The 27,600-nt window shown below is 37.1% G+C and overlaps 1 pseudogene; it reads left to right on the forward strand.

Moving 5' to 3' along the window:
* Nucleotides 1-26,912, forward strand: part of LOC118636080 — a 141,586-nt pseudogene extending 114,674 nt beyond the window's left edge.
* The last annotated feature ends 688 nt before the right edge of the window (nucleotides 26,913-27,600 follow it).

Below are 27,600 nucleotides of genomic sequence, written 5' to 3' on the forward strand. Positions count from 1 at the left end.
TAAAGTGCAATATGCCTAATTTTAATAATTTTTATTGTGGAAATATATATATATAATTAAATTTACCAGTTTAACTCTGTTTGAATATACAATTCAGTACACACTATTGTGCAACTATATTTGTCTACAGAATGTTTCCATCATCTCAAATTGGAACTCCATACCCACTAAACAATAACTTCCCTATAACCTGCCCCTGGTCCTGGTAACTAACATTCTACTTTCTGTCTCTATAATTCTAGTTACATCATATAAGTGGAATACTACAGTATTTGTCCTTTTATGTCTGTTTTATTTCACTTAGTATAAAGTTCTCAAAGTTCATCCATGTTGTAGCATGTATTATAAATACATTCTTTTTTTAGAGTAAATAAGAATAATGTTTATTTTCACAAGGAAATAGTCTCTCCTGCTTTTTGAATCATTAAGGCTTCTAGATTTTTTTTTTTTAATTGGAAAACCCTTGTTAGAGATAGAGAAACGAAATATTTACTCCAAGAAAAACAATAAATTTGATGACTTATAGTTTACATTCAGCTTCTCTATCAAAGATTCAATAAATTGATGGGTGCCCTGTTGAGTGTACAACTGCTACATTCTTTTCAACGGTTGAACAATATTACATTGCATGTATATACAACATTTTTTTTTTATTCATTCATCTACTGACTTACGCACGGGCTATTTTCACCATTTGGCTATTCTTCATAATGCTGGTATAAACATTGATGTGCACATGTTTGTTCAAATCCCTGCTTTTAATTCTGTTGCTATATACCTAAATGTGGAATTGCTGAATTATATTAATAACTCTGTGCTTAAAATTTTTGTGGAACCACCATATTGTCTTCCACATCAGCAGCACCATTTTACATTCCCACTAGCAATGTATAAGCGTTTCAATCTCTCTACAACATCAACATTTATTATTTTATTTTTTCTATCCTAATTTGTGTGACATGGTATTTCCTTGTGGTATTGATTTGCATTTCCCTAAGGGTTAATTATGTTAAATATTTTATAATGTACTTATTGTGCAATTGTATATCCTCTTTGAGCATTTGCCTATTAAAGTCCTTTGACTAATTTTAATTGGGTTGATTATTATTATTTTTTTTAGTTTTTGAAGTCTTGGTGTTTTTTACATATTCTAGTATCAGTCTCCTAATCAGATATATGCTATATGTTCTTCCATTCTTACAAGATACATGATTTAAAATGCTTCTCCTAACTCTCTTGATAGTGTTTTTTGATGCAGTTTTTAATTTTGTGAAGTTCAATTCACCTATATTTCTTATGTTGCCTGTGCTTTTGGTGCCATATTCAAGAAATCTTTGCCAAATCCAATGTCATAAAGCTTTTTGTTTGCTTTTTTCCTAAGAATCTATTTATAGTTACTTTTTCTAAATGTATGCCTTTGATCCATTTTGAGTTAACTTTTGGTGTAAAATAAAAATATATGGTGTAAGGTACAAGTCCTGCCTCATTCTTTTGCATGTGGATGTCCCATTTTCCAGCATTATTTTTTGAAAATATGGTCTTGCCCTGGCAGGTTTGGCTCAGCGGTTAGAGCGTCGGCCCACAGAACAGAGAGACCTGGGTTCGGTTCCCGCTAGAGGCATGTACCTTGGTTGCAGATTGTCTCTGGCCCCGCTTGAGGTTGTGTGGGTGGCAACCACTCGATGTGTGTCTCTCTCACATCGATGTTTCTCTCTCTCTCCTTCTCCCTCTCACTCTATCTGAAGATAAAGGCAAAAAAAAAAAAAAAATGTCCTCGGGTGAGGATTAAAAAAAAAGAAAAGAAAAAATATGGTCTTTTCTTCTATTAAATGTTTTTGCCAAACTTGTTGAAAATTTTTTGACCATACATATAAAGGTTTATTTCTGTGTTCTCTATTCTACTCTATTGGTCAATATGTCTGTCTTTATGACAGTATCATCACACTCTTTTGATTATGGTAGCTTTGTACTAAGTTATCAAATCAAAAAGTATAAAAAAGTCAACTCTGTTATTTTTTTTAATTAAATTTATAGGGTGACATTGGTTAATATAGTTATGTAGGTTTCAAGTATGCAATTCAATAATACATCATCTATATATTGCATTGTGTGTGTATCACCCAAAGTCAAATCTCCTTCCATCACCATACATTTGACCCTCTTTAATCTTTGCAACCTCTCCCCAATTCCCTTTCCCTCTGGTTAATTGATATCCCCTGAGCTTATACATTAATTTTAGGATACATTTAAAATTTTTTTTATTTTATTTTTTATTAAATGCATTGGGTGGCATTGTTTAATAAGATTATATAGGTTTCAAGTGTAGATATCTATGATACATCATCTGTATATTGCACTATGTGCCCACCACTGAAAGTGAAGTTATCTTCCATCACCATATATTTAACTCCATTTACTCTATAGTACCTTCCAACCTTCTTCTATCTGGTAACCACCATACTGTTGTCTGTGTCTATTAGCTTCAGTTTTATATTCCACACATAAGTGAATTTATATGGTTCTTAGATTTTTTAAATCCTCACTCAAGGATATGTTTTCATTGATTTTACAGAGAGAGGAAGGGAGAGGGAGAAAGAGAGAGAGGGAAACATCAATCAGTTACCTCCTATATACACACCAACTTGGGATCGAACTTGAAACCTGGGTAAGTGTCCTGACAGGGAACTGAACTCTGACGTTTTGGTGTAAGGGACAATGCTCCAACCAACTGAACCACAGAACCCAGGGATGGTTCTTAGCTTTTTCTGACTTATTATTCTTTTTTTATTTCTGCAAAAAATGTCATTTGGATTTTAATAGGAATTGCACTGAATCTGTAGGTCAGTTTAGTCAATATTGAAATATTTGAACTGTTAAGCCTTCCAATTAATGAAATCAGGATGTCTTTATATTTATTTATATTCTTTAATTTTAGCAGTTTTTGTAGTTTTCAGTGTCCAACTCTTTCACATCCTTGGTTATGTTTATTCCTTAATATTTTATTATTTATTATACTACTGTTAATGAAATTATATTACTTTATTTTTATTGTTGACGCTATTACATATGTCCCTATCCTTTCCCCTTTGCCCACCTCCACCCAGCCCTCACCCTCCCTTCCCTCTGGCCATCACCATACTGTTGTCTGTATCTACAGGTTATGCATATATGTTCTTCGGCGAATCCCTTCACCTTCTTTCATCTAGTTCCCCTTCGGGCCTCCCCTCTGACAGCTGTCAATTTGTTCCATGTATCCATGCCTCTGTTTCTATTTTGTTCATCAGTTTATTTTGTTAATTAAATACCACACATAAGTGACATCATATAGTATTTGTCTTCCTTTGACTGGCTTATTTCATTTAGCATAATAATCTCCAGGTCCATCGATGCTGTTGCAAACGGTAAGATTTCCTTCTTTTTATGGCCACGTAGTATTCCATTGGGTAAATGTACTGCCCGCTTTTATTTATTTTATTTTTTTCTTAATAGTTTTTAATGTTAATATTATTGCAGGTGTCCCCCCTTTTTCTCCCTCTTCTCCCCCTTCCCAACCTACCCACCTCCCTCTCCCCCTCCCTTGTCCTTAACAAAACTACTGCCCCTTTCCATAGGATAGGCATATATGTTCTCCAGCTAATCCCTTCAACTTCTTTATCCAGTTATTCTATGCTCCTCCTCTGGCACCATCCAAACTCTTCCATGTATCCATGCTTCTGGTTCTATTTTGCTCATCAGTTGATATTGTTCATTAGATTCCACATATTAGTGAGATACCATGGTATTTGTCTTTCTCTAACTGGCTTATTTCACTTAGCATAATACTCTTCATGTCCATTCATGCTATCACAAAGAGTAAGAAGAGTTTCTTCTTCTCTACAGCCTCACCAGTCTGCATACCCACCAACAGTGAACTAGGGTTCCCTTTTCTCCACATCCTCCTTAGCACTTGTTTGTTGATTTATTTATGATAGCCATTCTGACAGGTGTGGGGTGATACCTCATTGTAGTTTTTATTTGCATCTCTCTGGTAACTAGTGACCTTGAGTATTTTTTCATTAATCTATTGGCCATCTGTCATCTGCCCAATTTCTTAATTGGACTGTTTGTTTTCCTGGTGTTCAGTTGTATAAGCCTCTATATATTTTGGAAATTAACCCCTTACCAAATAGATCATTGACAAATATGTTCTCCCATACAGTGGGTTCTCTTTTAATTCTATTGATGTTTTTGTCTTGTTTTTTGTTGTGCAGAAGCTTTCTAGCTTTATGCAGTCCCATTTGTTTACCTTTTCCTTTGTTTCTCTTGTCCTCAGAGACATATTAGCAAAAATACTGCTATAAGAGATGTCTGAGATTTTGCTGCCTATGTTTTCTTCTAAGACTTTTATGATTTTGTGACTTACATTTAAGTCTTTTTTCCATTTTGAGTTCAGTATTGTGTATGAAGTAAGATGGTGCTCTAGTTCTATTTTTTTCCAAATGTACCCGTTCAGTTTTCCCAACACCATTTATTGAAGAGACTATTTTTACTCCATTGTATGCTCTTGCCTCCTTTGTCAAATATTATTTGACCATAGAGGGGTGGGTTGATTTCTGGACACTCTGTGTTGTTCCATTGGTCTGTATGCCTGTTCTTATGCTAGTACCAGGCCATTTTTATTACAATGGACTTGTAGCATAGTTTGATATCCACCATTGTGATACCACCAACTTTCTTCTTCTTTCTCATGATTGCTGTGGCTATTCTGTGTCTTTTTTGGTTCCATATTAATTTTTGACATATATGTTCTAGTTATGTGAAATATGCCATTGGTATTTTAATAGTAATTCTGTTCAACCTACAGATTGCGTTAAGTAGTAAGGACATTTTATTTATTTATTTTTTATCCTCACCCTAGGACATTTTCCCATTTTTTGCTCAGATAGAGTGGGAGGGAGAGAGACAAACATCGATGTGAAAAGGACACATCGAGTGGCTGCCACCCGCACGACCAAACAGAGCTGGGGACAAACTGCAACCGAGGTACGTGCCCTTAGCAAAACCGAAACCGGGTCTCTCTGGACCACAGACGGACGCACTAACTGCTGAGCCAAACCAGCAAGGGCAGTAAGGACATTTTAATGATGTTAATCTTTCAATCCATGAACATGGTTGTATCTTCCTTAATTTCTTTCTCCAATGTACAGTTCTCCAAGTAAAGGTCTTTTATCCCTCTGGTTAAATATATTACTAAGTACCTTCTTTTTTTTTTGTTTGTTGTTTTAATAATAAATGGGGCCCTGGCCAGTTTGGCTCAGCGGTTAAAGCATTGGTCTGCAGTCCACAGAGACCCGAGTTTGGTTCCCGCTAAGGGCGTGTACCTCAGTTGCAGTTTGTCCACGGCCCTGGTTGGGTCGTGCGGGAGGCATCCACTCAATGTGTCCCTTTCACATCGATGTTTCTCTCTCTCTCTCTCTTCCTCTCTCTCCCTCCCACTCTATCTGAACAAAAAAATAGAAAAATTGGGAGGACTCCTGAAAATGGCGGCGAAGTGAACGGAGCGACACAGACCATCTCCTAGGACCGAACTGGATTTACAATGAAAATAAAGGCAAATCGTCAGGAAGGGGCAACTGAAAGACACCTTGGAGGAACACATAACCAGAAACACCTACTCAATCCTGGTAGGCTTGTGAGGACGCGAGAGGGGGCTGGGAGCCCACGGTCCACAGTGGCCTGGGCAGGGACCAGGAATTCGGCGGGAAGTTACTGCTACCGCCTCCCTTGTGACCCTGCATGGGTCCCGGGAACTCTGTTGCCTGCTCAGCCCTCAGCTGGTGCCACACAGGCTCGCAGGGACCAGGGGACTCGGTAGGACACTGCCACCAAGGCTGAGTCCCGCGAACTCTGCGTGCTAAGCTCTCGGCTGGTGCCACACAGACTAGCGGGGACCAGGGGACTCAGCGGGACGCTGCTACCAAGGCTGAGTCCCGCGAACTCTGCATGCTAAACCCTCGGCGAGTGCCGCACGAACTCACGGGGACCAGGGGACTGTGCTGGACGCTACTGCCACCTCTGCAGTGTCCCTCTACTGTGGATCAGTCCTGGGGCTTCTGCTGAGTGCAACCCCCTCAGCTGGTGCCACAGCCGCAGCCTTCCTTGGGTGGAAGCAGCACTCTCAGGTTAAAAGTCCCAGGCGGCTCCACGAAGCAGAGTCTGGACAGAGGCTAAATTGGCAGCAGCCACTCACCTTGGACTCCAGCAGAGGGAAGGCAGACTGGAGAGGAACTGTGTGGGGACACTCGGGATTTGGAGGGTGCTAAGAGCTTTCGCTGATTGCAGCCACGCAGGACTGTGGTCATTTTACTCCTTCCCAGGGCCCTGGGGAGAGGCAGCGCCCCTACCTCAGAGATTCAACCCCACCTGGTGACCATTGAAAGGCTAATTGAGGCCCATTAACAACGAACAGCTGCCTCACTCTCAGGAAATCCTCTTACACTGAGCACCTGAGGGAGTTTTTGAGGCAACTCAGAAACCAAGGTTCTTCAGGTGACCTCTACTAATAGCCTCCAGGCAAAAAACGCTAGAGGATAACTACCATTCCCTGGGCTAGCAACTCTAACCAGGAAAGCTAAGACTTGACAGTGGTGTTTAAAGTGGGTCCTCCCTGGCGCATCCAAACCCAGGAGAGGGAGCCACAAACAGCAGAACACCAACACCCACTGGGAAAATTTGGCAGACTTGAAAGCCCACCATGAGAGGGAAAATGGTGAAAAACAGAAACAAAAGCCAAATGAAAAAACAAGAGACCTCTACGGAAGATGAGATAAATGAGGTGCAGTTAAGCAAGGTAACAGAACTAGAATTTAGAGCCATGATCTTGAGGAAACTCAACAGCATGTGTAAGGACATGAGCACCATGAGTAAAGACATAGAAATGTTGAAAATCAACCAGTTGGAAATTAAAAACCAACAGGAAGAAATGAAGAATGACATATCAGAAATGAAAAACACATTGGAAGGTCTAAAAAGCAGACTACGGAAAGCTGAGGACCGGATCAGTGAATTACAATACAGGCTAGAAGAAATCAACCAATCAGAAAACCAAAAGGAACAAACGATTAAAAAACACGAAGACAGCTTAAGAGAACTGTGGGACAACTGGAAACGGAATAATATTCGCATCATAGGGGACCCTGAAGAAGAAGAAAACAAGCAAGGGTTAGAGAATATATTCAAAGAAATAGTGACAAAAAACTTCCCTAATTTGGTGAAGGAAGAAGGCATTCAAGTTCAAGAAGCACAGGAGAAATGGGAAGGAAAATAGAACCACACTAAACAAAAATGGCAATAAATAAGTACATATCAATAATCACCTTAACTGTAAATGGACTGAATGCTCCCATAAAAAGACACAGAGTAGCTGATTGGATAAGAAAGGATGACTCATCTATATGTTGTTTACAAGAGACCCACCTCACAACAAAAGACTCACATAGATTGAAAGTGAAGGGATGGAAAAAAATCTTTCAAGCAAACGGAAAAGAAAAAAAAAGCTGGGGTAGCAATACTTATATCTGATAAAATAGATTTCAGAATGAAGGCCATAATTAGAGAAAAAGAAGGCCACTACATAATATTGAAAGGATCTATCCAACAGGAAGATATAACCTTGATAAACATATATGCACCCAATATAGGAGCAACAAAATATATTAAAAAACTTCTGGAGGACTTCAAAGGAGAAATCGATAGCAACACAATTATATCAGGGGACTTCAACACCCCGCTGACATCACTGGATAGATCCCCTAGACAAAAAATGAGCAAGGAAACAGAGACTCTAAATGAAGCACTAGACCAAATGGATTTAATAGATATCTAAAAGGAACTACACCCCAAAACTACAGAATTCACATTCTTCTCAAGTGCACATGGAACATTCTCAAAGACACACCACATGTTAGGGCACAAACTAAGTCTCTACAAGTTCAAGAAGATTGAAATTATATCAAGCATCTTCTCAGACCACAATGGCATGAAACTAGAAATCAATTTCAAGAAGAACATACAAAGACATTTCAACGCATGGAAGCTAAATAGCATGTTATTCAACAATGAATGGGTCACCGAGGAGATCAAGGAAGAAATCAAAAACTTCCTGGAAACCAATGAAAATGAAGACACAACAACACAAAATCTATGAGATGCAGCGAAAGCAGTTCTGAGAGGGAAGTTCATAGCACTACAGGCCTACCTCAAAAAAGAAGAAAAATCTCTAATAGACTATCTATCCTCACAACTTAAAGAACTAGAGAGCAAACAAAAAGAAAACCCCAGAGCAAGTAGAAGGAAGAAAATAGTAAGGTTCAGAGCAGAAATAAATTACATAGAGACCAAAAAAAAACAATTCAAAAGGTCCATAAAACAAAGAGCTGGTTTTTTGAAAAGATAAACAAGATTGATGGACCCTTAGCTAGACTGACCAAGAAACAGAGAGAGAGAACCCAAATACACAGATTCAGTAATGAAAGAGGAGCGATAACTGACACCACAGAAATACAAAAGATCGTTAACAACTACTATGAACAATTATATGGCAACATATTCGACAATCTAAGTGAAATGGACAAATTTCTAGAAACACATAGTCTCTCAAAACTGGATCAGGAAGAGATAGAAAACTTGAACAGACCAATAACAACAGAAGAAATTGAAGATGTAATCAAGACTCTCCCAGCAAAAAAAAAGCCAGGCCCAGAAGGCTTCACAGGGGAGTTTTACTGAACATTCAAAGAAGAACTAATACCCATTATCCTCAATCTATTTCAAAAAATTCAAGAAGGAAGACTTCCAAATTCGTTTTATGAAGCCAGCATAATTCTAATTCCAAAACCAGAAAAAGACACTACAAAAAAAGGAAACTACAGGCCAGTATCTCTGATGAACATAAATGCCAAAATCCTGAACAAAATACTAGAAAATTGGATCCAGCAATACACCACAAAAATTATCCACCATGGCCAAGTGTGATTCATCCCAGGGATGCAAGGCTGGTACAATATTCGCAAATCCATAAATGTGATACACCACATAAATAAAATGACAAATAAACACCACATGATCATATCAATAGATGCCAAAAAAGCCTTAGACAAAATCCAGCATCCATTTCTAATAAAAACGCTCAGCAGTGTGGGAATAGAGGGATCATATCTAGACATAATAAAGGCCACATATGAAGTCCTACAGCCAACATCATACTCAATGGGCAAAATCTAAAAGCATTTCCCTTAAGAACAGGAACAAGGCAAGGATGCCCACTTTCGCCACTCCTATTTAACATAGTACTGGAAGTCTTAGCCACAGCAATCAGAGAGGAAGAAAAAATAAAAGGGATCTAAATTGGAAAGGAGGAAGTGAAATTGTCATTATTTGCAGATGTCATGATACTATACATAGAAAACCCCAAAGACTCCATCAAAAGTTTACTAGACTTAATAAACAAATTTGGCAAAGTAGCAGGATACAAAATTAACGTCAAGAAATCAATGGCATTCTTATACACCAATGATGAACTCACAGAAAGAGAAAGTAAGAAAACAATTCCATTTACCATCGCGGCAAAAAAATTAAGATACCTAGGAATAAACTTCACCAAAGAAATAAAGGACCTATTTGCAGAAAACTACAGGTCATTGAAAAAAGAAATAGAGGAAGATATAAAAACTGGAAGCATGTACCCTGTTCATGGATTGGGACAATTAACATCATTAAAATGTCCATATTACCCAAAGCAATATATAGATTCAATGCAATCCCGATTATAATACCAATGGCATACTTCACAGAATTAGAACAAATACTTCAAAAGTTCATATGGAATCAAAAGAGGCCTTGAATAGCCACAGCAATCATGAAAAGGAAGAACAAAGTTGGAGGGATTACAATACCAGATTTCAGGTTATATTACAAAGCCACTGTAATCAAAACAGCCTGCTACTGGCACAAGAACAGGTATATAGACCAGTAGAACAGAACAGAGAACCCAGAAATGGACCCAAGGCAATAGGCTCAATTAATATTTGACAAAGGTGGCAAAAGCATACAATGGAGTAAGAACAGCCTCTTTAATAAATGGTGCTGGGAAAATTGGACAGCTACTTGCAGAAAAATTAAACAAGACCATCAATTTCCACCCTACATGAGAATAAACTCAAAATGTATAAAAGACTTAAATGTAACTCATGAATCCATAAAAATCCTAGAAGAGACTGTAGGCAACAAAATTTCAGACATCATGAGCAGCAGAATTTTTACTGACACATCACCTAAGGCAATAGAAACAAAGGAGAAAATGAACACATGGGACCACATCAAACTCAAAAGCTTCTGCACAGCGAAAGATACAATCATCAAAATGGAAAGGCTACCCACTGTATGGGAGAGCATAATTGCCAATGATATATCAGATAAGGGGTTAATTTCCAATACATATAGAGTGCTCATACAACTCCACAAAAGGAAGACAAAGAATCCAATTAAAAAATGGGCAGAGGAACTAAATAGACACCTCTCCAAATAGGACATACAAATGGCTAAGAAACATATGAAGAAATGCTCATCATCACTAATCATCAGAGAGATGCAAATTAAAACAACAGTGAGGTATCACCTCACACCTGTCAGAATGGCCACCATCAACAAATCATCAAACAACAAGTGTTGGCGAGGGTGTGGAGAAAAGGGGACTCTAGTATACTGCTGGTGGGAATGCAGACTGGTGCAGCCACTATGGAAAACAATATGGTGTTACCTCAAAAAATTAAAAATTGATCTTCCATTTGACCCAGTGATCCCACTTCTAGGAATATGCCCTAAGAAGCCTAAAACACGAATCAGAAAGAATATATGTACCCCCATGTTTGTAGCAGCACTATTTACAATCGCTAAGATCTGGAAACAACCCTAGTGTCCATCAGTAGACGAATGGATCAAAATTGTGGTACATATACACAATGGAGTACTACGCAGCTGTAAGAAAGAAAGATCTCTTATCCTTTGAGACTACATGGAGGGACCTTGAAGGTATCATCCTAAGTGAAACAAGCCAAACAGAGAAAGACAAGTATCATATCATCTCAGTTATTTGTGGAATATAATGAACATAACAGTCTGAGGAATGGAGTAGTCCCAGAGACGCGGAAGTGGGGTACAGACTGACAATCCCCTAAAGAGGGGGGTGGTGGGGGAGAGATAAACCACAGAACTTACATGCATGTATGCATGAACAGCGCACATGGACAACAACCTGGGGAAAGGGCAGGGAGGGAAGGGGAGGTGGGAATCAGTGGGGGAAAAAGGAGAAACATCTGTAACAAAAATTAATTAATAAAAAAAAAATAGAAAAATGTCCCCGAGTGAGGATAAAAATAAATAAATAAATAAATGAGGTTATTGTTGGTTTTTTTTAGTTTCTCTTTCTGATAGTTTATAATTAGTGTATAAAAATGCCATTGATTTCTGGATGTTGATTTTGTATTTTGCGAATTTGCCAAATTCATATATTGTATCTAGTATTTTTCGGTGGAATCTTTAGGTTTTTTTTTTTTAATCCTCACCCAAGGATATTTTTCCATTTATCTTCTGATAGTGTGTGAGGGAGAGAGAGAGAGAAAGAGGAACATTCATGTGAGAGAGACACATTAATTTGTTGCCTCCCGCACAACCGGGACCAGGAGTGGTGACCGAACCACAACCAAGGTACATACACTTGACTGGAATCAAACCCGAAACTCTTTGGTCCAAGGGCTGATGGTCTAACCACTGATCAAACTGGTCAGGGCTCTTTAGGGTTTTTCATACGCAAGATCATGTCATCTGAAAATAATGACAATTTTCCTTCCTCCTTTCCAATTTAGATGCCTTTTATTTCTTCTTGTCTGATCACTATGGTAGAAGGTCAAGCATTATGTTGAATAAGAGTGGTGATTGCCAACATCCTTGTCTTGTTCCCGATCTTAAGGGAAACACTTTTAGATTTTGCCCATTGAGTATGATGTTGACTTTAAGTTTGTTATATATGGCCTTTTTTATGTTGAATTTTGATCCCCTATATTCCCGTTTTGCTGAGTGTTTTTATTGTAAATGGGTGCAGGATTTTATTGAATGCTTTTTCTGCATCAGTAAACCTTAAAGATACCCATAGGGTAACCCTCAGAATTGTAAATGCACATTCCCTTTTACTCTGAGATTCTTCTTAGGGAATGTAGCCTCAGAAACACTGTATGTAGACACAAGATTTGTTTCCCATGATGCTTGCAGCTGTATAATTAGTAATAACATGAGATTGGGAATCACTAAATATCCTTTATTGAGGAGATGGTTAAAATAATTCTGGTATATCTGTGCTATAGAATGTGGTAAAGACCATGGTCGAGCCCATGTGTGACATGGAAGGATTGCTAAGATTCACCATTAGGTAGAAAAATTCAGGTTGCAGAACAATGAGTATAACTTCATATAATTTTACTTTGTGTTTTTTAAAAAAACTGACATTTATGTGTGAATATTTAGGTTATTAAAATATATAAAAGGTCTAGAAAAAATATGAATGGAAGATAATTATTTCAATTATTTCACCTAAAATAGAATGAAAGAGAAAAACAGTTTTGTTTTCCCTTTTCCCAAGATATTCAAATGTCATTTGAGTACTAAAAATGACAAGTCTAAACTTATAAATGAGAATCTTAATGAAAAGGGCATTTTTAATACTTACTATTTGAAGGTTAGTGGTAAGCATGCCCCCTTCTCTGTGAACATAAGCCAATATTTTTTAAATTACACATTGGGAATAATCTCTAAGACACAGTTTCACAACATTTTGCATTCATTTAAAAAAGAAGTATATTTTATTTGTCTTCTAGCCAAGATTTTGAAGTCTCCCTCCTGGGCTTCTGTCCCTTTTTTAAGAGCCCCTTAGGACTGCTTTGATGCTCCTCAAATGAAATATTCTACACCCTAGAACACATGAGATTGTCAAAATTGGACTCTTTCCCAGAATGAGAGAGACTGCTGAAGGGAGAAGAATTTAAATAGAATTATATCTATTGCATCCTGAGTTGGTATTCCTATTGTCAATAGTTTTTAAAAAGTGCTGGCAAGAATAATAATCACAGTACTAAACCTGAATTACTGAAACAAGCATCATAATTTCCAACAATAATAATATTATCTTTTCTTTTTAACAACCTTTTCTTCCTAGTGATACATTTGGCTCCAATAATTGGAGGGTGAATACTCAATACTCTATATTATAATTAGGGAACAAAATGACCCAGAGCTACAACTAAAGTGCTACTTTTTTTTTAGTTAACCCACTGGTCCTATAATTAATAACAACAAAAATATTTTAACTTTATATAGTTTTCTCCTTAATTTCAAAGAAAACTCAGATCAATGACCAAAAATATTACAGAAAGTTTATAGTGTATTTTACATTGAATGAAAATGGCTTTAATTATCAATTATCAGTCTGTAAAATGAGAATACTAATATGTTCAGTATCTATTATGTGGATATGCTGTGAGGGTTAAATGAGGAAGTACATGTGGAAGCACTTATGTGTATATAATTGTTTATAGAAGAAACAAATGGTTTTATTTACAGGTTTTTTTTTATCTGTATTCAAATGCTACCACAAAACAAACTGAAAGGGGAATGTATCTTCAATCTCCTTGAAAGCAAATAATAAGTTTCACGAAAATCGATTGTTTTAGTCCTATCTTTTATTCATTGTATAAATGTCATTAAGCTGTTGCCTCACACTGTATCTATTTTTTTACACATAAATAAAACTGATATTTATTGCTCTGGTCATTATGAAACAGTTTTCACAATGGGATCGGGGAGAGCAGGCTGTGTGATACCAAAGAATCAGCCTGTAATGTAAAAATTTTGTCAATCACCCAGTTTTTCTCAATATGAAACCAGAAAAAACAGGTTTTCTTAACTATTCAACAAAATTGATTAATTCCTTTTGGTAACCTGTAGTGAAACACGGTAAGTTATAGGAAGTGTTACTATTTACAATAAATGAATTTGCATTTTAGTTTCTGATTTCCAGTAGCAAGTGTCAGACTGCCCTCTACAGTTCTGAAAGGAAGATCACATTTGTTTAGACTGAAGAAGATGGAAACTTTATTTGAAAAATCAAATATAAGTCAAGATACTGAGAAATTGGCTTTAATACACATTTTCAGCTTGATTTCTCAACGAAGTTGCCCCTCCCCTGCACTTGAAGCTACTTGTTACCTTGAATGATCCTAGCACTTCCTGTTCTCTGTTCATTGTACTCCTGCCTATGCTTCCTTTCTAACTGACTAATCAGAACACTGCACACCATTTCTGCCTCCATCATCAAATGACACACTGTCTCTCTGTGTCTGTATATGTTCAAATTTTGCTCTTCTCATAAAGAATTCACATGTAATATTAGGGCCCACTTTAGCCCAGTATGACCTAATCTTAACTTGATTATATCTGCAAAGACCCTATTTCCAAATTAGGTTAAGTTCACAGTTACCAGATTGTAGGAGTTGACTATACGTTTATATTGAACACCACTCAATCTACAACACTGAATCTCTAGTATATCATCATTTTTTATTTTTATTTCCAAACTTTATTGAGACATAATTGACATATAACATTATATAGGTTTAAGGTGTACAATGGGGTGATTTGTATATTACAAAATGATTACCACAGTATTTTTAGTTATCACCCTAATCACACCACATAATTATCATTTTCCTTTTTTGTGTGTGTGGTGAGAACATTTAAGGTTTACTCCCCTTGCAATTTTCATGAATATAGTACAATATTGTTAACAATATTTACCATGCTGTATATAAGAGCCCAAGAACTTACTCATCTTATAACTGGAAGTTTGTAACATTTGACATCTTCACATTTCCCACACCCTCAGCTCCGGAAACCATCATTCTATTATCTGTTTCTGAGTACGACTTTTTTTACATTTCACATATAAATGAGATCATATGTTATTTTTATCTCCTTCTGATTTATTTCACAAAACATAATGCCCTCTAAGTCCACTCATTTTGTGCAAATGGTAAGATTTTATTCTTTCCCATGGCTGAATTACATTCATTATATATCATATTTTCTTTTTATTTATTAACAAAATTAGAGTCGTAGCCTATTTTCCACACCTATACCATCCTTCACACACACACTTCCCCTTTCCTCTGGCCATCACCAAACTATTGTCTGTGTCCATTGGCTATGCATATATGTTCCTTGGTCAATGTCTTCACCTTATATCATCCAATCCCCTTATTTCCCTCTCTTCTGACATTTGTTAGTTTGTTTCATGTATCCATGCCTCTGGTTCTCTTCTGCTTGTCAGTTTATTTTGTTCATTAGATTCCACATATAGGTGAGAACATATAATATTTGCCTTACTCTGTTTGGTTTATTTCATTTAGCATAACAATCTACAAGATCATCCATACTGTTGCAAAAGGTAAGAGTTTTTTTTTCTTTTTTACAGCTGCATACTACTCTATTGTTGTGTAAATATACCAGAGCTTTTTTATCCACTCATCTACTGATGGACACTTGGGCTGTTTCCAGATCTTGGTTATTATAAATAAGACTGCTATGAACATAGAAGAGCATATATTCTTTTTGATTGATGTCTCTAGATTCTTAGGATATATTCCCAGAAGTGGGATCACTGGGTCAAAAGGAAGTTTCATTTTTTATTTCATGAGAAAACTCAAAACTTTTTTCTACATTTACATTTAAGTCTTTTATCCATTTTAAGTTTATTCTTGTGTATGGTGTAAGTTGGTGGTCTAGTTTCAATTCTTTGCAAATATCTGTCCAATTTTGCAAACACAATTTATTGAAGAGACTGTTTTCTCTCCATTGTTTTGTTCCACTGATCTATATGCCTGATCTTATGCCAGTACCAGGATGTTTTAATTAAAATGTCCTTGTAGTATAGTTTTATGTTTAGTGCTGTGATACTTCCAACTTTGTTCTTCCTTCTCAAAATTGCTAAGGCTATTCAGAGTATGTTTGGGTTTCATATAAATGTTTGGAATATTTGTTCTAGGTCTTTGAAATGTGCCATTGGTAGTTTAATAAAAATTGTGTTGAATCTATAGTTTGTTTGGTTATTATGGACATTTTAATGATGTTGATTTTTCCAATCTATGAATACAGTATTTGATTCTACTTACTTCTATCTTCCTCAATTTCTTTAATATCTAACAGTTTTCCTAGTACATGTTTACCTCCTTGGTTAATTTTTTTTCCTAGGTACATTATTTTTTTGTTGTTGTTGCAATAGTAAATGGGGTTGTTTTGTAGTTTCTCTTTCAGATAGTTCATTATTGGTATGTAAAATGCCAACAATTTCTGAATGTTAATATTATATCCTTCAACTTTGATGAATTCATTTATTAGATCTAATAGATTTCTGGTGGACTCTTTAGGGTTTTCTATGTACGTTATTATGCTATCTGCCAATAATGAGATTTTTAATATCTCCTTTCCAATTTGGATACCTTTTATTTCTTCTTCTTGTCTGATTTCTGTGGCCTAAGATTTCCAGTACTATGTTGAATAAGAGAGGTGAAAGTGGACATCCTTGTCTTGTTCTTTATCTTAAGGGAAATGCTTTTATAATTTTCCCTTTGAATATGATGTTGTCTGTAGGTTTTTCATATAGATCCTTTATCATATAGAGGTATGGTCCCTCTTTTCACACTTAGCTGAGAGTTTTTATCATAAATTGGTGCTAGCTTTTATTGAAAGCTTTTTCTGCATCCATTGATACGGTCATGTGATTTTTAGCTTTCATTTTGTTTACATGGTATATCATATTTATTTATTTGTGAATATTATACCAACCTTGTATCCCCAGAATAAATTCCACATGGTCATGGTATATTATTATTTTAATATATAAATGGACCTGATTTGATAATATTTTTTGAGGATTTTATCATGTATATTCATCAAGGTTATTTGTCTATAATTTCCTTTTATTGTAGTGTCTTTATCTGGTTTGGGAATTAGGATAATGCAGTCCTCGTAAAAAAGACCTTGTAAGTCTCCCCTCCTCTTGAATTTTTGGGATAGTTTGAGGAAGATAGGTGTTATTTCTTCTGTTAATGTTTGGTAAAATTCCCCTGTGAAGACACTGGTCCAGACTTTGCAGGGAGTTTTTATTACTGCTTTGATTTTATTAGTTGTAATACTTCTATTCAGATTTTCTAATTCTTCCTGATTCAGTTTTAGAACATTGTATCTTTCCTTTTTTTTAATTAATTAATTTATTTTTGTTACAGATGTTTCTCCTTTTTCCCCCACTGATTCCCCCCTCCCCTTCCCTCCCCGCCCTGTCCCCAGTTTTGTTGTCCATGTCCATTGTTTATGCATACATGCATGTAAGTTCTGTGGTTTATCTCTCCCCCCACCCCTTCTTCTGGGGATTGTCAGTATGTACCCCACTTCCACGTCTCTGGGACTACCCCATTCCTCAGACTGTTATGTTCATTATATTCTACAAATAAATGAGATCATATGATAACTTGTCTTTCTCTTTTTGGCTTATTTCGCTTAGGATAATACTTTCCAGGTCCCTCCATGTCATCTCAAAGGATAAGAGATCTTTCTTTCTTACAGCTGCATAGTAATCCATTGTGTATATGTACCACGGCTTTTTTTATCCATTTGTCTACTGATGGACATTTGGGCTCTTGTATCTTTCTAGCAATTTGTCCTTTTCCACCAGGCTGTCCAATTTGTTGGCATATAGTTTTTCATATTGTTTTCTTACAACTTTTGTATTTCTGTGGAGTTTGTTTTACTTCTCCTCTTTCATACCTGATTTTATTTATTTGGGTCCTCTTTTCTTTTCATTTTTTTTTTTTTCATGAGCATGGTTAAGGGTTCATCAATCTTCTTAATCTTTTCAAACAACCAGCTCTTGTTTTCATTTATCTTTTCTATAGTTTTAAAAATATCTATGTCATTTATTTCTGCTCTGATCTTTATTCTTTCCTTCCACTTACTCTAGTCCTTTCTTAATATTCTTTTTCTAGTTCTTTTAGGTGTAAGGTTAAATTGTTTATTTTAAATTTTACTTGTTTTTGAAGTAGGCCTTTACTGCTATGAACTTCCATTTCAGTATTGCTTTTGATGTGTGCCATAGGTTTTTACTTGTTGTGTGTTCATTTTCATTTGTTTCCACATAATTTTTTATCTCTTCCTTGATCTCATTGGTAACCCATTAATTGGTTAATAAAATGTTATTTAACCTCCATATGTTCTAATGTTTTTTAGTTTTTTTTTGTTTTGTTTTTTATTATAGTTGATACCTAGTTTTATACCATTGTGTCCCTAGAAGATGTTAGATATGATTTCAATCTTCTTGAATTTGTTAAGTCTTATTTTCTGTTATAACATGTGGTCTGTCTTTGAGAATGTCCCATGTGCACTTGAGAAGAATGTATATTCTGCTGCTTTGGGATGAAGTATTCTGTAAATATCAATTAAATCCACCTAATCTTGAGTGTCATTTAAGATTCACTTTTCTTGTTGATGTTTTGTCTGGAAGATCTATCCAGTGATGTCAGTAATTTGTTAAAGTTCCTTATTATGACTCTATTACTGTTGGTCTTTCCCCTAAAATCAACAGAGAATTTTTTGTTTGTTTGTTTTTTAATATAGTTCGGTGCTCCTATATTGGTTGCATATATGTTTACTAGGGTTATACCTTGTTGGATAGGTTCCTTTAATATTATATAGTGACCATGTTTATTTCTTGTTATGACCTGTTTTGAAGCCCATTTTGTCAGATATAAGTGTTGCTACCCCAGCTATTTTTCTTTGTTTCCATGTGCAAGGAAAATTTGTTTTAATCTCTTCACTTTCATGTTGTTTGAGTCTTTGGTTTTGAGGTGGGTCTCTTATAGACAGCATATACATGGGTTATGTTTTCTTAACCATTCAGCTATCCTAAGTCTTTTGATTGAGCATTTAACTTATTTACATATAAAGTTATTATTGATAGGTATTTATTTATTGTCATTTTTTCTTTATACCTATATTTTCATCTCCCTAGTTCTTCTTCTTCTTAAACAGGATATTTAACATTTATTGCAATGCCCCTTTAGTAGTTATAAACTCCTTTAGTTGTTTTTGTTTTTTGTTTTGACTCAAAAGCTCTTTATTTTCAAATGATAGCTCTTCCATTTCAAATGATAACCTTGCTGGATAGAGTAGTCTCATATGCAGGTCCTTGCTTTTCATTACTATGAATATGTCATGCTAATCCCTTTTGCTTTAAAGTATTTCTTTTTGGAAGGGTAGAATGCTTCAAGTCTTTTTAGTTTTTTTTTTTTACCTTTATTGTTGAAAGTATGACAGATACCTCACTTTTTCCGTCATTGACCCTCTCCTCCCCAATCCCACCACCCTCCTTATGTTCATCGCAGTGCTATGTACAGTAGCTAAGATCTAGAAACCACCCAAGTGTCCATCAGTAGATGAGTAGATAGAAAAGTTGTGGTACATTTACACAATGGTATACTATGCAGCTCTAAGAAAGAAAGATCTGTTACCCTTTGAGATGAGATGGAGGGACCTGGAGAGTATTATGTTGAGTGAAATAAGCCAGTCAGAGAAGGACGAGTACCATATGATCTCAATTATTTATGGACTATCATGAACAAAATAAACAGTTGATCAAAATAGATCCAGAGACATGAAAGTAGGGAGCCGACTCACAATCCTCAGAGGGAAGGGGGGCATTGGGAAGATTGAAGTGTTTCTTTTGGGAAATCAGCTGATAGCCTTATGGCAACTCCCATGTAGGTAACTAACTGTATCTCTCTTGGAGCTTTTAAGATTCTTTCTTTGTCTTTAGCTTTTGCCATTATAATTATGATGTGTCTTAGTGTGGGCGTCTTTGAGTTTATCTGGATTGGGCATTGCTGTACTTACTGAACTTTTGTGACATTTTCCTTCACCATGTTAGGAAAGGTTTCTGTCTTTTTTTTTTCCAAGCAGGTTCTCTGTCCATTGATTATTATTATTTTTTCCTTCTGGTACCCCTATGATGCAGATGTTGTTATGTTTCATTTTGTTCCTAAGTTTCCTTAAACCAGCGGTTCTCAACCTGTGGTTAATGACCCCTTTTGGGGTCGAATGACCCTTTCACAGGGGTCGCCTAAGACCATCTCACATGCAGATACACCCATATACAACATGAGGAACTGTACTAAAGGCTTGCAGAATTAGGAAGGCTGAGAACCACTGCCTTAAACTATCCTCATTTTTTTTTTTTAATCCCTTTTCTTTTTTCTTCTCTGATTGGGTATTTTTATACCTTGTCTTCCAAACTGCTGATTGATCCTCTGTTTCATCAAACCTATTAGTTATACCTTTTAGTGTATTCTCAATATTAATTGTTGTATTCTTCAGTTCTGACTGGTTATTTTTCATGATTTCTATGTTCTTTTTCATGCTGTTGTCATTCTCTCTAAGTTTCTTGAACATTCTTTTTTTTTATTTAATTAATTTATTTTTGTTACAGAAGTTTCTCCTTTTCCCCCCACTGATTTCCCCCTCCCCTCCACCCACCCTGTCCCCACCTTTGTTGTCCATGTCCATTGTTCATACATACATGCATATAAGTTCTGTGGTTTATCTCTCCCCCCCCACCCCCTCTTCTGGGGATTGTCTTGAGCATTCTTATAATCGTTACTTTGAGCTCTATATCTGATAAACTGTTTGCTTTCTCTTCATTTAGCTCTTTTTATGGAGATTCCTTCTGTTCTCTTTGGGGGAGCTCTTTCTTTGTCTCCCCATTCTGGCTGTCTGTTTGTGTTTGTTTCTATGTATTAGAAATATTGGCTATGACTCCCTCTCTTTGTTGAGTGGCCTTATGTTGTAGGTCTCTTATCGTGCCCCGCAGTGCAGTCTCCTTGATCTCCTGAGCTTGGTGTTCTAAGAATGTCCCTTGTGTGGGTTATATGGTCCCTCCTGTTGTAATTGGGTCTTAGTTGATTTTGGCCAGTTCATAGGTAGGATTGATTCTCAGGCTGACTGACTGTGAGGCTCAGTCTTGACCATGGCATGCAAGCTGCTGTGCAGGTGCAGCCTCAAGGTGTCTTGTTGGGCTCAGTGGCACAATCTCCCAGGTCACCTGAGCTCTGTGCTCCAGGATGTCTCTTGTGAGTTATGTTCACTCCTTGTTGTAGTTCAGGTTTTATTGCTGTTGTCCCTTTCATTGTTAAAGTTAACCCTTCAGGCTGGGTGACTATAAGGGTAAACCTCTATCACTTTGTATAAGAAACTCTAAAGAGGAAGCCACCCCTAGGCAGGGTTGTTTCCAGTAGGTCTGGTGCCTGCCAGGATCCTCCTATGGGTGTGCCACTTGAGTGGCTACTTGAGATAAGCTCTGGTGTGGTCTGCAGTCCATCCCTGCTTGTGTAGGTTTTGGTCCACAAGGCTGGGTTTCAGGTACAGGTTGCTGTCGGTCACTGTGTCCACTTCTTCTAGATCTGCGTGGGTATGGGAGGGGCCAATCAGTGTAAAAAGGTCAGCTTCTTTCAGCTTAGATCTGGGGTCAGATCTGTGATGGGACCAAGGCTTTCTATTAACTTCATCTGTCAGCTACTCCACCTCCCACTTGAGGTTGCACTCAATGAGGGAAAATCGGTCCCTTTTTTAAATCCAAACCTCTCCATCTCTGCCATAGTCTCCAGCTTTAGTTTCCTTTAGTGGGGCTCACTCCAGGATCATGTTGAATAGAGCCAGCCATCTCCTCTACAGAAGCAAGTTCAGCCACAGAAGGCTCATGGGGATAGATAAAAGAAGTCTCTCATTGAGGATGATGACAGCCTATTCTGCAAAAGACAGCTAAGCACTTCTTCCTAGTCCCAGACAATAGCTTCTGTGGGGCTCACACTTTAAATGTCCCTGCTGTGAGTTACTCTACCTTCCCCCATGGAACGTGCCCAACAGTAGTATCTAGGACTTGACAGGGCTGACTCAAACATTTTCCCATTTGGAGTGGTGCCTACAACTTGTAGGAGGCTGGGGAGTCACCACAGTGTGAGCTGAACTCACAAGGGAGCTCGGATCCACATCCCTGCAATGCAGCCACAGAACCCAGCATTCAACCATCTGGCTCCCAGGCAAAAGTCTCCCCAGGAGATACAGTCCAAAAATCTAACTCTTTCATACCTCCTCAGCACCCCAATACCACCAAACTATGCAGGAGTAGGCCCCAAAATAGCCCAGTGTGACACTCCAATCTCTCCACATGGCTAGTCTCAGCAGGGTGTGGCTAAAATACCACGCTCTGCTCAAGCCACTAACCCAGTAGTATGGACAAAAAAAACCCAGTGTTGCACCATTCCCTTGTGCCATTGAACCCAGCAAGACAAGACAAGACAAGAAACACAACAGGTAGGGAGAGAAGCACCAACCATGCTCTTGAGGTGGGAGAGACCATTCCTTTCTACCAAGCCACACAGTTTGTTCACTCACTGGGTCTCTGCCCAAAGCCTTTCCAGAGAACAGAGGGCTCCTCAAAGTCATTGCTGGGTGTAGCCCCAGACCCCAACACAGGACCTGAATAATGCAGCCAAGCCTCTCCAGCAGTTGGAGTCCAGAGCAAACTACAGATTGGTGCTGTAACAATGGGAACACTCTTCACCTGGGATGATACAGTCCAAATCTCCCAGGTGAACAGAATACTCACTGATCCCAACCACATAATGCTATATGGGCTCCTCTTCCTATTTCTGTTGCTATGAGTTGGGGATTCCAGCTTGGGGTTGAGACCCCACACTCCTAATGGGAGGGAGTCTTACTGCTACACTATCTCTCCAGCCTCTAAACTGCCCCTGTGTGAGGGGGCTCTCCCTTTCTGTGTCTCTGCCCTTCTTACCAGTCTATATGTGGCTTCTTCTATAATTTTGGTTACAATATTTCAGATCAGCTATATTTCAATTTGTTTTTCAAGCTGATTGCTCTGTAATTTAGCTGTAATTCCATTTTGAAGTTGGGAGCAAGTGGACACAGCTTCCAGCTATTATGAAGCCCTCTTGGAATCCCTCCTGTCACATTTTCTTTATCCATTTATCTAGAGGCTAATATTTAGGTTGCTTCCATATCTTGGCTATTGTGAAAATGCTGCAATGAATATAGGAGTACAGATATCTCTTTAATAAAGTAATTTTATTTCCTTTGCTTATATACTCAGAAAGATGGGGGTATTGCTAGATCTTATAGCAGTTCCACTTTTTATCTTTTGAAGAACCTCCATTCTGTTGTCCACAGGAGTTATACAAATTTACATTTGTGTCAAGAGGGCACAAAGGTTCCCTTTTATCTACAGTCTCTACAACACTTGTTTTGTTTTTCTCTTTTTTGGTAAGAGTCATTCTAGTAAGTATGAGATGATATCTTATTCTGGATTTCATATGGATTTTCCTGATGATTAGGGATGTTGAACATCTTTCTTATATACATGTTGACTATTTGCATGCTGTCTTTGGGAAAAAATGTATATTTAGTTCCTCTGCCCTTTTTCATTTATTTTTTTATCCTCACTCAAGGACATTTTTTTGCATTTATCTTCAGATAGAGCAGGAGTGGGTGGGGAGAGAAAAAACATTGACGTGAGAGGTACACATGGACTGGTCACCACCCACATGACCCCAACCGGGGCCAGCGACAAACCACAACCGAGATACGTGCCCTTAGCAGGAATCGAACCCGGGATTCTCTGTTCCGTGGGCCAACACTCCAACTGCTGAGCCAAACTGTCCAGGGCCTTCTACCCATTTTTAATCAGATTTTTTTTTTTTTTTTTTGCTATTGAATTGTATAGGGTTCCTCATGTATTTTGACTACCAATTCTTTATCATACAGACAGTTTGCAGATATGTTGTCCCATTTTGTAGTGTGTCTTTTTATTTTGATGATTATTTCTTTTGCTGAACAGAATCTTTTCAGTTTGATGCAGTCTCTCTTAATTATTTTTTAAGCATTTAATGTATTTTTTCATGTACTTATAGGCCATTTGTATGTCTTCATTGAAAATTTCCATTTAAGTCCTTTGCTTATCTTTAATCAAGTTACTATTTTACTACTAAGTTGTATGAGATTCTTAACTAATTTGGATATTAATGCCTTTTCAGATAATTTCCCTACAAATATTTTCCTATTCTATATATTGCCTTTTCATTTAATTGTTATTTTGCTGGACAGAAATTAAGTGATTTAGCTTCACATGTTATTTCTGCTTTATTTGCTTGTCTTTTTGGTCTCATATCAAAAAAACTCAATGTCAAGAGACTATCAAGCTCTTTTTTTATTTTCTTCTAAAAGGTGTGTAGTCTAATTTCTAACGTTTAAGTCTATAGTCTATTTAAGTTAGCGTTTGTTTGTTTGTTTGTTTTGGTTGTATAATATATTGGTGTAGTTTAATTCTTTTACATGTGGATATCTATATTCCATTATTGAAGAGATTATGCTTTCTTCATTGTGTATTCTTGGTGTCCTTGTAAACAATTAGTTGATCATATAGACATGGGTTTATTTTTGGACACTCGATTCTGTTTATTTATCTACATTTTTTGTTTTTGTAAAGGTAACATAGTGTTTTGTATAATATAGTTTTGTATATAGTTTTCAAAACAAAAGTTTGATACCTCTAGTTTTATTTCATTTTCTAGGGCCTGTTTGGCTATTTATACTCTTGTAATTTTATAGACATTTAAAATTTTATTTTTAATTTCTATTAAAAATAACTTTGGGATTTTTATCAGGATTGCATTTAATCTATAAAGGCTGTTAAAAGTATGTGTTTTTTTTAAAATAATATTTCTGATCCATGAATATGGGTAGCTTTCAATTTATTGGTATCTTCTTAATTTTTTATTAAAGTTTTATAGTTTTCAATGTACAGATTATTAATTTCTTTGGTTAAATATATTGTTTTTTAAAATCTTTATTGTTGAGAAAATTACAGATGTCCCCCTTTTTTTCCCCCAATTATTCCCCTTCTCCTGGTTGCCATTCCACCCCAGGCCTTCACCACTCTGTTATCTGTGCCCATGGGTAACGTATACATGCATATCTTTTCTTTGGTTAATCTCTTTCCCCCTTCCCTCTGAGGTTCTTCAGTCTGTTCCATGTTTTTATGCCTCTGTTTCTATTTTATTTATCAGTTTATTTTGTTCATTAGTTTCCACATATAAGTGAGATCACATGATACTTGTCTTTCCCTGAATGACTTATTTCACTTAGCATAATACTTTCCAGGTCCTCCATGTCATCACAAAGGGTAAGAGATCTTTCTTTCTTACAGCTGCATAGTATTCCATTGTGTAAATGTACTGCAGCTTTGACATCCACTCATCTACTGATGGACACTTGGGCTATTTCCATATCTTAGCTATTGTAAATAGCACTGTTATGAACATAGGAATGCATATATTCTTTCTGATCGGTGTTTTGGAATTCTCAGGATATATTCCTAGGAGTGAGATCACTGGGTCAAATGCCAGATCAGTTTTTAATTTTTTGAGGAAATTCCATTCTCTGATGCTTCAGAGGGTGGTTCCTGTAACTTTTGGGGGCTGAAGAGGTAGTAATTTAAAAATGCACTTTTTATTAATTAGTTTCCAAACACAAGGAAAGGCCTTCGGATAATTTATGGGCCATTTAATTCAGAGCCCCGGTTTTTATATTGAACAATGAGAAGATTAACGTATTTTAACCTTTAACCTTGGTGGCAGAGAAATTTCTCATCTTTTTGCAGCCTTTGTTTTCCCTTTTAGTGCTCACTGACTCCTCAGCTCACTGACTGAGCTCTTCTTTCCTCTGCTGACCCACACTTCTGTGACCAGGTTTTGCTATGGGATTGGAGACCTGAAAATTCTCTCGTCTCCAGGTGCTCAATAACTACCTGATACACAAGAGCTATCTTGAGTAGTACATGCCATCACAAGCAGATGTGGCAGTATGTGAAGCAGTCTCTGGCCCACAACCTGCTGACTCGTTTCATGCCCTACGTTGGTATAATTATATCAAATCTTACAAAAAGAAAAAGGCCAACCTTCCCAGAGTATATAAAGCTTTGAGGAAATACGGCCCTGCTAATGTGGAAGACACCACAGGAAGTGGAACTACAGATAGTAAAGATGATGATGACATTGATCTCTTTGGATTCGATGAGGAGAAGGAAAGTAAAGAAACAAAGAGTCTAAGAGAAAAATGCCTTGCGCAGTATGAATCAAGCAAAGCCAGAAAACTTGCACATGTCAAGTCTTCCATCTTATTAGATGTGAAACCTTGAGATGATGATATGGATATGGCAAAATTAGAGGAGTGTGTGAGGAGTACTCAAACAGATGGCTTGCTCAGAGGATCTTCGAGACTGATTCCAGTGCGGTATGGAATTTAAAAACTTCAAATACAGCCCTGGCTGGTTTGGCTCAGCGGTTGGAGCGTCTGCCTGCGGTCCAGAGAGACCCGGGTTCGGTTCCCGCTAAGGGCATGTACCTCGGTTGCAGTTTGTCCCCGGCCCTGGTTGGTTGTGCGGGTGGCAGCCACTCGATGTGTCCCTTTCACATCGATGTTTCCCTCTCTCTCTCTTCCTCTCTCTCCCTCCCACTCTGTCTGTACAAAAAATGGAAAAATGTCCTCGAATGAGGATAAAACAAAAAAAACAAAAAACAAACAAACAAAAAAAACCTTCAAATACAGTGTAGTGGAAGATGATAAAGTTGGGATAGACATGGGAGGAGTGGGTGACTGCTTTTGAAGAATATGTTCAATCAGTGGATGTGGCTGCTTTCAATAAGATCTAAAAGCCAACTGCATCATTGCCCTTAAAAACTTGAAAAAAATCTAAATATATTCTTTTTTTGTTTGTTTTGTTACAGATGTTTCTCCTTTTTTACCCCATTGACAGCCTCCTCCCAATCATGCCCCCTTCCAGCATTATTGTCTATGTCTTTGTTTACCAATACATGCATATTAGTTCTGTGTTGATTTTGTTCCTCAGCTTGTTTTGTTCATTATATTCCATAAATAAGTGAGATAATGTGATATGTGTCTTTCTCTGACTGGCTTATTTTGCTTTGCTTAATATTCTCCAGGTCTCTCCATGTTGTCTCAAAGGATACGAGATCTTTCTTATGGCTGCATAGTATTCCATTGTGTATATGAGACCCAGCTTTTTTATCCACTCATCTACTAATGGATACTTGGGTTATTTCCAGACCTTAGTAATTGTTAATAGTGCTGCTATGAACATAGGGGTACATATATTCTTTCTTATTGGTGTTTCAGGCTTCTTAGGATATGAAGTGGAATCACTGGATCAAATGGCATTTCATTTTTAATGTTTTGAGGAAACAACATATTGTTTTCCATAGTGGCTGCACCAATCTGCATTCCCACCAGCAGTGTACTAGAACCACCTGTCCTCCACACCCTTGCCAGCACTTGGTTTTTTAAAATTTATTTTTGTTACAGATGTTTCTCCTTTTCCCC

This window comes from Molossus molossus, unplaced genomic scaffold (assembly GCF_014108415.1).
Source record: "Molossus molossus isolate mMolMol1 unplaced genomic scaffold, mMolMol1.p scaffold_m16_p_2, whole genome shotgun sequence".
NCBI lineage: Eukaryota > Metazoa > Chordata > Mammalia > Chiroptera > Molossidae > Molossus > Molossus molossus.